This window comes from Sus scrofa, chromosome 13 (assembly GCF_054392235.1).
Source record: "Sus scrofa isolate SSC_HxYL_T2T_F1_AM1 chromosome 13, Sscrofa_HxYL_maternal_Yorkshire_Landrace_v2.0, whole genome shotgun sequence".
Classification (NCBI taxonomy): domain Eukaryota; kingdom Metazoa; phylum Chordata; class Mammalia; order Artiodactyla; family Suidae; genus Sus; species Sus scrofa.
In genome coordinates this window covers 105,004,115-105,016,166 of record NC_139395.1, presented here as the reverse complement: position 1 = coordinate 105,016,166, position 12,052 = coordinate 105,004,115, and the positions used below count along the sequence as shown (strand labels likewise).

General features: G+C 42.2%; 1 long non-coding RNA gene across 5 annotated transcripts in view; it reads left to right on the top strand.

Annotated features, from left to right (window-relative positions):
* Positions 1–12,052, top strand: part of LOC102163150 (uncharacterized) — a 99,370-nt gene that overhangs the window by 83,759 nt on the left and 3,559 nt on the right. For 4 of the 5 annotated variants that reach the window (XR_014824187.1, XR_014824186.1, XR_014824188.1 and 1 more), the window contains 3 exons: positions 8,703–8,820; positions 10,641–10,717; positions 11,760–11,860. This is a non-coding gene — a long non-coding RNA (uncharacterized LOC102163150). Of the gene's footprint in view, positions 1–2,843; positions 2,965–8,702; positions 8,821–10,640; positions 10,718–11,759; positions 11,861–12,052 lie in introns of those variants that run through there. The other variant, XR_014824185.1, reaches the window with a different exon arrangement.

Below are 12,052 nucleotides of genomic sequence, written 5' to 3'. Positions count from 1 at the left end.
CATCACAATTAGGCAGGGTGATCTGTTTTACTCATTTCACCCATTCAAATGTTAATCTCATCCAGAAACACCTTCTCTGACACCTTAGAATAATGTCTGGGTATCCTGTGGCCCAGCCAAGTTGACATAAAAATTAACCACACTTCCCAAAGGAAAAGCAATTTACTATTTGCCTTTAGAATGCCTGCCTGCAAGGAGTATGCCTGCAGGCTTGTCCCACCTCTAGGAAGACACACACCCTGACCTCTCAAACATAACCCAGACACACTTCAATCCCACAAGGGTAATGGCTATGAAGTCAATTCCTGAGCCATTGGTCAGGTCTCACATGGTGGTCATCACCTTTAGCCACAGTCACCTGTGTCTAGACACCTCAGAAAATTCCAGTTAGCAAGTATTAGTATTGCGTTCTCCTCCTACCCAATTTAATAATAAGGAAGACTGAGGCCAAAAACATTTAAATGACTTGCTAAAAGTTTCCTAGCTATTAGTGGCAAAGCCAAGACCGGGAAGGAAAATAATCTCTTGAGCACCTATAATGGATTAGGCAGTGGGCCAGCTACTCATTATAGTTTATTGTGGTTCACCTTCACTGTAACCCTGTATGTGATCATGTCCCCATTTTATAGAAGAAATTGAGGCTTACAGACAGAGATTCGGAATCTTGCCCAAAGTAAGCAGGAAAACTCCTGATTGGAACTCATGTTTATTTGATTCTAAAGCCCTATGCTGTGGTTCACTGTTACACGACAGGTCATATAAGGACAAAGGAAGAGTTAAACATGACCAAGGGCAATGAGCCAACCCAGCCCGAATGATTAGAATAAATGAGCCAAGAAATTCTGATTCACTCCTCAGTGTCTATAAGGGTAAAGCCCATTTTCCCACTACTCAGCCCTGCAGTTTAGCCCAGACTTGTTGCCTAGGAAGTTTCCTCTTCCATCCCACACACAGTGGTGCTTGGAACCACAGAAGGGCTGAACTTTTTTGATCACACCAGAGAGGAACTCAGTGTCAGCAAACTGAAGCAGAAATCCCAACTGTCAAAGATGCTTACACTTTGTACGATGCATATTCCCTTAAAAACCAAGCAGCCCTAACTCACCGGCTGTCTGACTAATTAGCAGAATGTTCTTTGGACAGAGCTCAGAAGCCTCCAACAAAAAAGTGAGATCAGCTCTTTGGAATGGCTTTTTTTTCTCTCTTACAGGACAAAAGGTTTGAGCAGAATGCTTTGTGGCCGAGTTTCACTAGGGTCTTAAATATAATTTTTTCAAGGTGGAAAGATGAGTGGATGAAGAAAAAGAAAAGATGAGTTCCCATCATGGCGCAGCAGAAACGAATCCAACTAGGAACCATGAGGTTGCGGGTTCAATCCCTGGCCTCGCTCAGTGGGTTAAGGATCCAGCATTGCCGTGAGCTGTGGTATAGGTTGCAGACACCACTCAAATCCTGCGTTGCTGTGGCTGTGGTGTAGGCTGGCAGCAATAGCCCTGATTAGACCGCTAGCCTGGGGACCTCCATATGCCACGGGTGTGGCCCTAAAAGGACAGAAGACAAAAAAAAAAAGAAAAAGAAAAAGAAAAAAAACAAAAGAACTAGAAGCTCCCTTGGGAGTTCTGTTCATCTTTTTAGCTAGTTTCTCTCTTGTGTTACCTTGCAGGGGAGGGACAGGAAAATAAAAATCAATAGGATTTATTTGGACCATGTTTTTCCAGTTTACACTGAAATTAGACATCTTTTCCATCCCTCACCAGCATTTACCTAGTTAACTGGAGGTTCAATTTATGGTCTTAAAATCTAGCCACCCCAAAATTTAAAAACTCAAAAAAGCCAAGGCTGACATTTGCATGACATAAAAATGAATCTCACTAACCATAGTAAAAAGTATTCTCCCAGTATATGGTCTACATTTTTCCCAAAAATGTAAACAGAAGTCTCTGACCCCCAAGAAACAACATTTTATTTTTTCCCACATCATATCTTTGAATTGGCCCTTATACCCACACAGGCACCAGGAGAGGCCTTTCTGTGAGACTAGAGGACAAAGAATTATGTGCCTTAAGAGGGATTGTTAGGAGTTCCCATTGTAATTCAACAGGTTAAGAACCTGACTTGTATCCATGAAGATGATGGTTGGATCCCTAGCCTCGCTCAGGCACTGTCACAAGCTATGGTGTAGGTCACAGATGTGGCTAAGATCCAGTGTTGCCATGGCTGTGGCTGTGGCATAGGCTGGTGGCTGCAGTTCCAGTTTCAATTCAACCCCTAACCTGAGAACTTCCATGTGCTGCGAGTGCAGCCCTAAAAAGACAGAAAAAGATAGGTTGTTAAATGTATATTTCTCCCTCTCCAGCTGATTTGTCTAGTCCTTCAGGGTAGGGATGAGGCCCTTCACATCTTAGAGTCCCCACAGACGGTCCAGTTTATGCTAGGCATACAATGCCTAGATTAGAAGTCAAAGCCTGAGAGCAGGTCAGGAAGATCTCTAGGAAGAAGGCAGAGAAAGAAAAGCCAAATGCGGAGGAACATCTAAAATCCAAGAACAGGCTGCTTCTGCAGTCTCTAATAACATTGACTTGGATCTGATTTTGCCACCAAGTCCAAGTGCTTCAGGAACAAAGCCCAAAGCAGTATTGGGTGACTGCAATGGGGAAACGAGGCTGCAGCCTGCTGGCAGCTAATGAACTAGCCAGAGCAAGAGAAGAGAGGGTTCAAAGAAAGCAGAGTGGCGCCAGCCATGGCCTGCCAAGGCCTGATATGCCTGGGAGAAAATGGGTGAAGTTTCAACAATTACCAGAAGTCCCTGGCCCCTAGGTGCTGGATGGCACTAACCTATGACACAGGCTCTTATGTCCTGGCAGGCTTTAAGAGGGCAAAAAGACATTTGCCTTTCGACAGGAATTTCCATCGTTAAGACCATTGTCTCAGCTGCTATTTTGGAAACAGTCTGTCACAACTAAGGTAGGAATGCTTTTTTTTTTTTGATGTTCCTTTGTAAATGACACTCTACCTTGTAAAAGATAATTTTTTTGTTCTTTGCTTCAAGAAGTAACCCATCTAGATATTACTCCATGTTTGAGGTGATGTTTATAAAGCAGAAGGATTATTTAATGTATAGGTTAGCAAGAAACCAGTGTCATTTTCAAGAGTACCATGTTTCCTGCAAAAACCATGCATCAGTTTCTAGAATGCTAAGGCAGCTCCAGAATTTCCATACAGAAAGAGCCCAGAGAGCCAGTATGTTTGGAGATGGAGGGGGAGACTGGAAGCTGCATTTGCTCACAGTATTGAGAAAACCTCAGTTATCCATATCAAAGAGTGGGTACTTTTGTCCTATGATCCCCATTCCCCCTAGCTGATGCTGCTTAGCTTAATCCTGCATTTCATTATGATCTGTAATCTTTTCCCACTCCTTCCAAGGAATGTCTTGTTTGGTTTTAACATTTAACTCTCAAATCAACTTTGCTGATTTTCAATATATTTATTTCAACCTACAATTTAAATAGCAATACGAGTCAGCTTTGGCTTCTCTCTTTTGAACCTACTCCCTCTTCCCCATCTCCTGCAGTCACAGCCTAAAATCAAATCCCCATCATTTTTCTCCTAGACTATTGTAAAATCCTCCCACCTTCCTCCCATTCATCTTGACACCAGAAAGGACTCTCTTAATGTATATTTGAGGGAGTCACTCCCCTCCTAGAACAGTTCTCTGCAGTATCCAATCTGACTCCCTTAGCATGACATCTCCAGGCTTTTATGATGTGACCCCTGCCTGCCATTCTTAGAAAAATGAAAATAGTTCTTTCCATTGTTAAGGAGGTTAACTATGTAATGAAGGCCTTTGTAAAGGGCCTCCATGATTAGGGCCTGCTGAACACTGTTCAGCATTTTTCAGCTCTCCCAGATGACTTCCTTTTTCAGGGAGCAATCTCTGCCCAAGAAATAATGACCATCATTTGAGCCTGTCCCAAAATGAACCCCCTTGGTCTCTTCCCGAGGTTGGTCCTACAAGGGGTTGTGGCTTTAAATGGGGCAGTTCCTTTCTCAGGTGAATACCTTTACCTTGGCAGCAGGCAAAAACTATGAATACTTTTTAGCATCCTGAAAGCTTTGAAGAACTAAAACAGAAATAGCCAATCTCATTACTGGTACTATTCAGAAGCTCTTCACTCAAGGACAAGAAAGAATTTGTCCACATGGGTCCATTGAGGTCAAGACTGCCAAGGTGTTGATTTGTCCTATAGGGTTATTTGTATACTTTGCTTTGTACTTGGCAGCTGAGGCCTGTGGGGGATATTTTCTCTTTGGGCTTTGAGATCCCTACTGATTGCTTATTAAGGATGTGTGGAGGTGGCAGAAGGCAAACTGTATCACTGAGGGAGAGACCTCATTGGCCTTTGAACCAACTAAACTGGAAAGGGTGAGTTCCTGTCGTGGCACAGCAGAAATGAATCCAATTAGGAACAGTGAGGTTGCAGGTTCGATCCCTGGCCTCGCTCAGGGGGTTAAGAATCTGGTGTTGCCCTGAGCTGTGGTGTAGGTTGCAGATGCAGCTCGGATCTAGGGTTGCAGTGGCTCTGGGGTAGGCTGGCAGCTATAGCTCGGGTTGGACCCCCTAGCCTGGGAACTTCCATATGCCGCTAATGCAACCCTAAAAAGCAAAAAATAAAAATAAATAAACTAGAAAGGGCTAGCCCTTGGCAAAATGCTCCAGGAGATGAGGTTTGTATCCTATGCCTCGCCTTCCATTTAGGATCCCCATGATACCTCATCAGAGTGATATGGGGCAGGATTGACATAGAAAAATCATCAGACCTGGCTTAAAATCACTTTAGATACATAGCCTAGAGCAAGGGTTGTCACACTATATGTGGCCTATGGGCCAAATCCAGCCTACCACCCGACTTTATAAATAGAGGATTATTGGAACCTACACCTGGCTCATTCATTGATGAATTGTCTGTGGCTGATTTTGCAGCTGCAACAGCCACATTGAGCAGCCACAACAGAGACCATAGGGCTCTAAAAATAAAACCTTTACTACCAGACTCTTCACAGAAAGAGTTTTAGACCACTGGCCTAAAGCAAGTGACTTAACCCCAATTTCTTTATCTTAGAATGCCAATAATAACACTCTTCCAAAAGTTTTTATGGTAATGCTAACAGGTATTAAATAAAGATAAATAATTACATTTTGAAAACTGTTAAACAAGGATGTGTTTCTTTACTGCAGGCCTTCTCAGAGCCTTTAAGAATCAGTAAGGGAATCTGACATGCCTTTCCCAAATTAACTTAACCTTGGAACCCTATTTTCACGGAACAGTATACAAGAGTTGCCTTGATGCTGGAGTATATGTGTACCTCAGGGCACATGAAGTATTTCCAAGAAACACAGATACAGATAGTTTAAAAGGAATCTATTTCAATTTGATTCCATATGCATTCTTTTATAAAAACGATCCACCTAAGAATAAGACTACAGTCCCAATATTGTGGCTTTGTCCCCTTTGTGAGAGAGGCTTTGCGCCTCACCCCAAATCTTACCATGGTGCCTTGCCCTGGAGTGCAAGAACCCTGTATTGCCTGTTCCTTTAATGTTAAATCATGAAACCTGTAGGGTCCCTGTCTTATCTGGATTGTTTTTAATCCTGAAGCTTTGCGCCTCACCCCAAATCTTACCATAGTGCCTTGTCCTGGAGTGCAAGAACCTTGTATTGCCTGTTCCTTTAATGTTAAATCATGAAACCTGTAGGGTCCCTGTCTTATCTGGATTGTTTTTAATCCTGAAGCTTTGAATTAAATGTGGTGTTTGGTACATGTTGTGATGCTCTGAATTTAGAATAGCTGAAATGATACAGATTTATGATATATATATTTTTTTTTCGTCTTTTTGTCTTTTTGCCATTTCTTGGGCCGCTCCCGCAGAACCCCAGGCTAGGGGTCGAATCGGAGCTGTAGCCACCGGCCTACGCCAGAACCACAGCAATGCGGGATCCGAGCCGCGTCTGCAACCTACACCACAGCTCACAGCAATGCCGGATCCTTAACCCACTGAGCAAGGGCAGGGATCGAACCCGCAACCTCATGGTCCTAGTCGGATTTGTTAACCACTGCGCCACGACGGGAACTCCTATGATATATATTTTTCAGCTTGTGACTGGAATATTTTCTGAGACCATCAAATGTCTTGAGATATATCAAATAAAACTCATAGGTAAAAATTTCACATCACTTCCTTCAGATATGACACTCTTCATGCAATAAAGTAGTTAAAATGTATTTTATCAAGTCAAATTATGAAAAATGTATACCAATTATAATCAATCCTCAACTGCTTTCATGTTATAAAATATTTAATATTTTCTACTAGTAATAAAAATATCTTTGAACTTATAATGAAGAATTTTAGATAACTTAAAAGTGTATAAAAGGATACATGATTTTTTTCAAAATTCACTTGAGAAAAAGCTGAAGAAAAAAGTTTAGAGATTTTCTTTGTAGGACTAGCTTTCTCAGCACTCTCTTTTTGAAACACTAGATGTACATGAAGGGTCCATCAAAAAGCCCAGCTCATAGAAGCTTCTCAAAAACTAGTTTATTCTCTCCTCCTGGTCTCTTTCCACAGCCAGTTTGATGAGCACATTCATGCTCTCTCCCCTCTTCAAAAGCTCAGACTTGCTCTCAGGAAAGAGTTTGGGGAATTACTTCCTCTTAAGAGATAACCAATATAATTTAGGACATATGCTCACATGTCATTCAGCATTTGCATTTTAACATTGGAGAAAATAAAAGCAACAGGAAGGGAATAGCAGTACTGGGGAGCTTCCCTCTGTTGGTGACATCAGGCCACTGAAAGTGACTGCCTACCTGTGCAGCTTTCCTGTGCAGGTGATTTTTTTTTTCTTGAGATGAGTGAATGTCTTTTTGAGCCCCAACCAAAGAGTGCTTTGGAGGATCAGCCTCAGGGAATGGTTCTAGCCCCTATGGACTGGCTGAGGCTGTAGGATAGATCCTTGTCCCAGGAGCACATTTCTTCTGGAAAGTTTACTTACACTGGGGGGCCTTCTATCAGAATGCTTCTGTGCCTTCTTCTGGCACCACCCACACTCAGCCAGCTTGTGGTATTTGGAGCTGTTTTACTTTCTCATGAGTTAGAGAACAATCTGGAAGGGCCAATTTTGTGAGTTTTCTCCAACCTCACAGATGAATTCAATGAAATGTTTATTAAAGTACAGGACATTTGACCCACCTCCCACCCTTTTAGGAAAGTTCAAAAAGCAAATCAAATACAAAGTGATGGCATTCTCATCATTCACCCTCTGGACACCATTACTGGCCTTGCAGAGCTTGTGTTCAGTTTTTGGTATGGGCTCTACTGCTTCCAAAGAGAAGCCCTCACCTGGCAGACAATATTCAGAAACATCAAGTAATATTCAAAAACATCATCCCTAGAGAAACCAGGAGGATTTATTTTCTGAAAGTCTTGATTCCTAAAAAGAGAAGCCTTTGTAGCCCATCATAAGCCTTCCTGTAGACTTTGCTATCTTCACCCCTCCCTAATGCTTCAGTTAAGATTGTTGAGGAGTCCCTCATGGTGCAGCAGCTTAAGGATCTGGCATTGGCACTGCTGGGGCTTGAGTTCAGTCCCTGGTCTGGGACTTGTGCATGCCACAGGTGCAACCAAAAAAAAAAAAAAAAAAAAAAAAAAAAAAAAAAAAAGATTGTTGATAAATATGTTGATGAATAAAAACAAAATGCCACTCAAATTGGCTTAATAGTAATAGTGATAGTAGTAATAATAATAATGGAATTATTCAGGTGTCTGAAATCCAGGGGCAGTTGGTGTATCAGGTCAGGTTTGACCCAGTAGTTCAGACAGTACACCAAGTCCTCATTCTTGCCTTGCCATAACATGGGTGTCATCTTTAGGCTACATATAACATGAGCTGCAGCCCACCTGGCCCCATACCTTCTGCACCATGGCTACAGCAACTGTAGAACTCTGTCCAGGAATAAAATTACCAAAGAGGAAAGGAAATGTTTCTTTCCCAGAAGCCCTAGCAAGCATCTTATTTCCTTTTTTTTTTTTTTTTTTGTCTTTTTGCCATCTCTTGGGCCACTCCTGTGGCATATGGAGGTTCTCAGGCTAGGGATCGAATTGGAGCTGTAGACGCCGGCCTACACCAGAGCCTCAGCAACGCAGGATCCAAGCCGCATCTGCAACCTACACCACAGCTCACAGCAATGCCGGATCCTTAACCCACTGGGCAAGGCCAGGGATGGAACCCGCAACCTCAAGGTTCCTAGTAGGATTTGTTAACCACTGAGCCACGATAGGAACTTCCAAGCATCTTATTTCTTATTGTCTCAAATTGGGTTATGTGCCCAGGAACCAGTCACTGGATTAAGTCAGTCAGGGCCAACCCCATCCAAACCGTAGGTAGACCCAGTTCTTTTCCCACCGTGGGACCACCTTGCTAAATATGACAAGCCTGGTCATAAGTGTTATTCTGACTGATCTTCTGAAGTCTTGTCCTTTGCCTTGCCATAACTTTCAAGGTGGAGCTCCTCCTTTATGCCTCCTGACACTCAGGCTTCTGAACCCAGTGTAGGTCACTGATCCCAAACCAGTGCCTCAACTGCTTGCCCATTTAAACTAGAACTTAGGGGTTTGGGCTTTGTGTTTGTTCATTTTTTAGGCCGTGCCATACAGTGTGCAGAAGTTCCCAGACCAAGAAACCAGAGCTACAGCAGTGATAATGCTGGATCCTTAACCCACTGAGCCTCCAGAGAACTCCACTGGAACTTAGCTTTGAGGTAAACATCTGTCTGGTTCCTTCTTCTTACTTCTCCTAAAGAGCTTTTTCCTATAAAACAGCTTCAGAGCCAGCCACAGTGAGAGGCAATGGCAAGGCAAGGGATGGTTCCACAGCTTCAGTTACTCTAACAACTTAGCATAGACATAAACCGTCCCAGTCTGTTCCAAACCATCCCCCTTTTGGTCCTTTCCAGTTAGCTGCCTACTTCCAGCTCCAGCCCTTGATAAAGGAAAACACTGGTGATGAACAAGATCTCTGTTTTTCCACTAAAGGCTTCTCCAGGAGGTCAGCTGTTTGCGTTTTTTTCTTGGATGCCCATGCGAAGATGAACTCTAACCAGGAGAGGATGGGATTGAGCCCCTAAATGTGGGCAAAAAGTAGTTTTCCTGTTTTAAGTTCCCCAGAGGCTCACATGGACTCCCTTCCTTCTTTGCAGGCATCTGGATTCATGAGCCTCTATATCCCCCTTGCGGCCCACTGCCCATCCCTGTGTGCTGTGCCCTAATCTGGGCTTCATCTCACCCACTTTATTGCTAGGCCACATCAGATTTCAGCCTGACATGCCCACAGCTAAGCCTTCCTCTGACCCTTAATAACAGCTCAGGCAATCCTGGGAATAGCTCATTATGTTTATGCTATTTCTGCAAGCTGCATGACTGATCCATCACCTGAGGTGCAGATGCTCTGTGTACCTGCTTGAAAAATCTGCCATCCTTCCCAGTTCTGTCACTGGAAAATCTGGTAGCATAAATAAGTCCTTTGCTACCAGAGCCCTGTGTCTACCCATTGACTTTGAAACACATACAGCCTCTCCAGGCTCAGTGGAACCCCAGAATTCTGGCAGATGAAATTATCTAATCCAGCCTCCTGTCTGTTTAAACTTAAAACTACTCCTCTTTGATGAATCTCCAGTCCCATTCAGCATATCCTTCTTTCCTTCCAGGCAGATTTCTTCATTTGTTTTTCCTCCTAAAAGCTACAACATTCCATTAAAATTTCACACTCTACTCTCTTCTCCCATAATCCCATTGTAAAACTGCTGAGGAAAAATATTTTGCCTTTCCCTTTTAATGTTTAATGTACAAGTCGTATTCTTTCCTCTTATCAATGTCATATTTTAAAATCCAGCTTTATATTTTTTACTGCATCGCATTGCTCTGTAGTGCCCCAGCAGTCTGCAGAGCATAAGGCTAGCTCATGATCAGCTCCCCACAGAAACAATTTCTCCTTTCCTGTCCTGAGTCCTGACAGACACAACAAACGAATCAAAACCTAAACAAATGAGAATGTCAAAGCTTACTTGAACACTCAAAGATCAATGCAATTATAAACATCTCTGTACTTTCAACTGACTGCTTCATTTTTAATGTGAAATTAAAACCCATTCTGAGCTCTCACAATCTGGTAAGTGTTCCGTAATCCTATTTACTGATATGGCCCTGATATTGAACACTTGAGAACAGATATTATAAATAAAGCATGTTACAAGTATGCTTACTTTACATGTGATTACTTTCAAGTCAGACAAGCACGGGTTTGAATTCTGCTTTGCCACTTGTTTGAGCCACTTAAATCCTCTGAGCCTCAGCTTTTGCATCAGTAAAACAAAAGTAATTACACCTACTACCTAGGGTTGTTGCAAAGACTAAATGAAATAAGATTTGAAAAAGGCATAACATAACATTTGAAAATATAACACATCCTCAGTAAGTAGTAGCTATGATTTATGGTATATAAAGTAAAAGTTGCAGCATAATGTTATCAGTAGAGCCAGATGAACAGAGTGACTCTTAAAAAGTTTTTTCTTCCTTTTTACAGTCAACAGTGTTCATTGGGCATCTACGCTATACCAGACACCATCCTTGAAGTAGGAAATGCAGCAATGAACAAGACAGGTAAGGCTCCAACTCTCCTGAAGGTTACCTGGGAAAAAGAAATAATAAAGAAGATAATTTCAGATATCAAACAGGGGGATACAATAAGTAGACAGTGACTGGTGGGTTATCAGGGAATAATTAGGGAATAAACGTCAAAATTGAAGTGACACTTGATAGAAGGAAGAACCACCAGAAGGTATGGGGAAGAGATAGAGGAAGTGGCAAGTACTAAGGCCTGCAGTGGGGCCAAGCCCAGCCTGGTAGAAGAGAATGGAGGTAACTTTTCTTGGAGTGTAATGAGGGAGAGGGACAGCAGTATGAAATGAATTTGGAGGGCTAGGTAGGGCCTCTGTGTTCCTATCTCGGTTCTGCCACCAGCAAGGTGTTACACCTTGGATAAACTCTTATGCTCTTGGAGCCTTAGTTTTGCCATCTGTAAAATGGGGGGGAAAGGTTGGACCTTGAGATTGTTAAGGTCCTTTCAACTCTATGATTTGCATTGAATATAGTCTGAATGCTGTATTACTATTTTTATGATGACAACACTGGGGTCAAATATAACTCTTGCAGACTGCCTGATTTTGTTTGTTTGTCAATATGTTGATCTTTCGGGAAGAGTCACCCATAAAACCACCCAGACCCCAAGATGCAGAACACTTTACTCCCCTTGCCTCAAGGTATCCTTTGATTTAGTTGTGGCCAAAAGATTAACTGACCACAGATTGTTGATGGTTCCTGGTTTTGTTTTTGGCAAACCAGTAGCAGCTCACAGTCCCAGGAACCTAGTTTTAAATTTTTTATTTTAATTGTTCTGTACTCTGTCTTCTTGACTTTTTTTTTTCAAACAACTGGGGAGCATGTATAAAGACACACAACTAGGTTTAGGAAAACTTTAAGACACTTTCTATTTTGTTCTTTAGCATTAACTCATATGGAAAATCTTCCTGAATGGTCACAATGCATGTTGAAATGCTCTTTGTAAATCTTCATCATCTGCAATATGAAGACAACTTTAACAATCTCCTGGTAACAGTCTCTTCTCTACGTATTTACTATGCAGTTGGTCCACCACCAGGGCAAGTGTACCTTCAGAAAACAATGAACAATTCCCCATCATTACCAGTGGCATCGCTAATGTAAAGGCAGAAGAGCTCATGACAGGTAAATAAAATTCTAGTCCATCTAGATCATGACAATTGGCAGTCATTTGAGATGCTTCTAGGATAACAAAGTTACACCAAAATGATCATGATCAAATGAGTAACTAACTACCCTCCTTTTAGAGGCATCTATTTTTAAGCCCTTGTGACTTCTTTGTATACTCTTCCAGAACTTAAAAAACAACAACAAAAA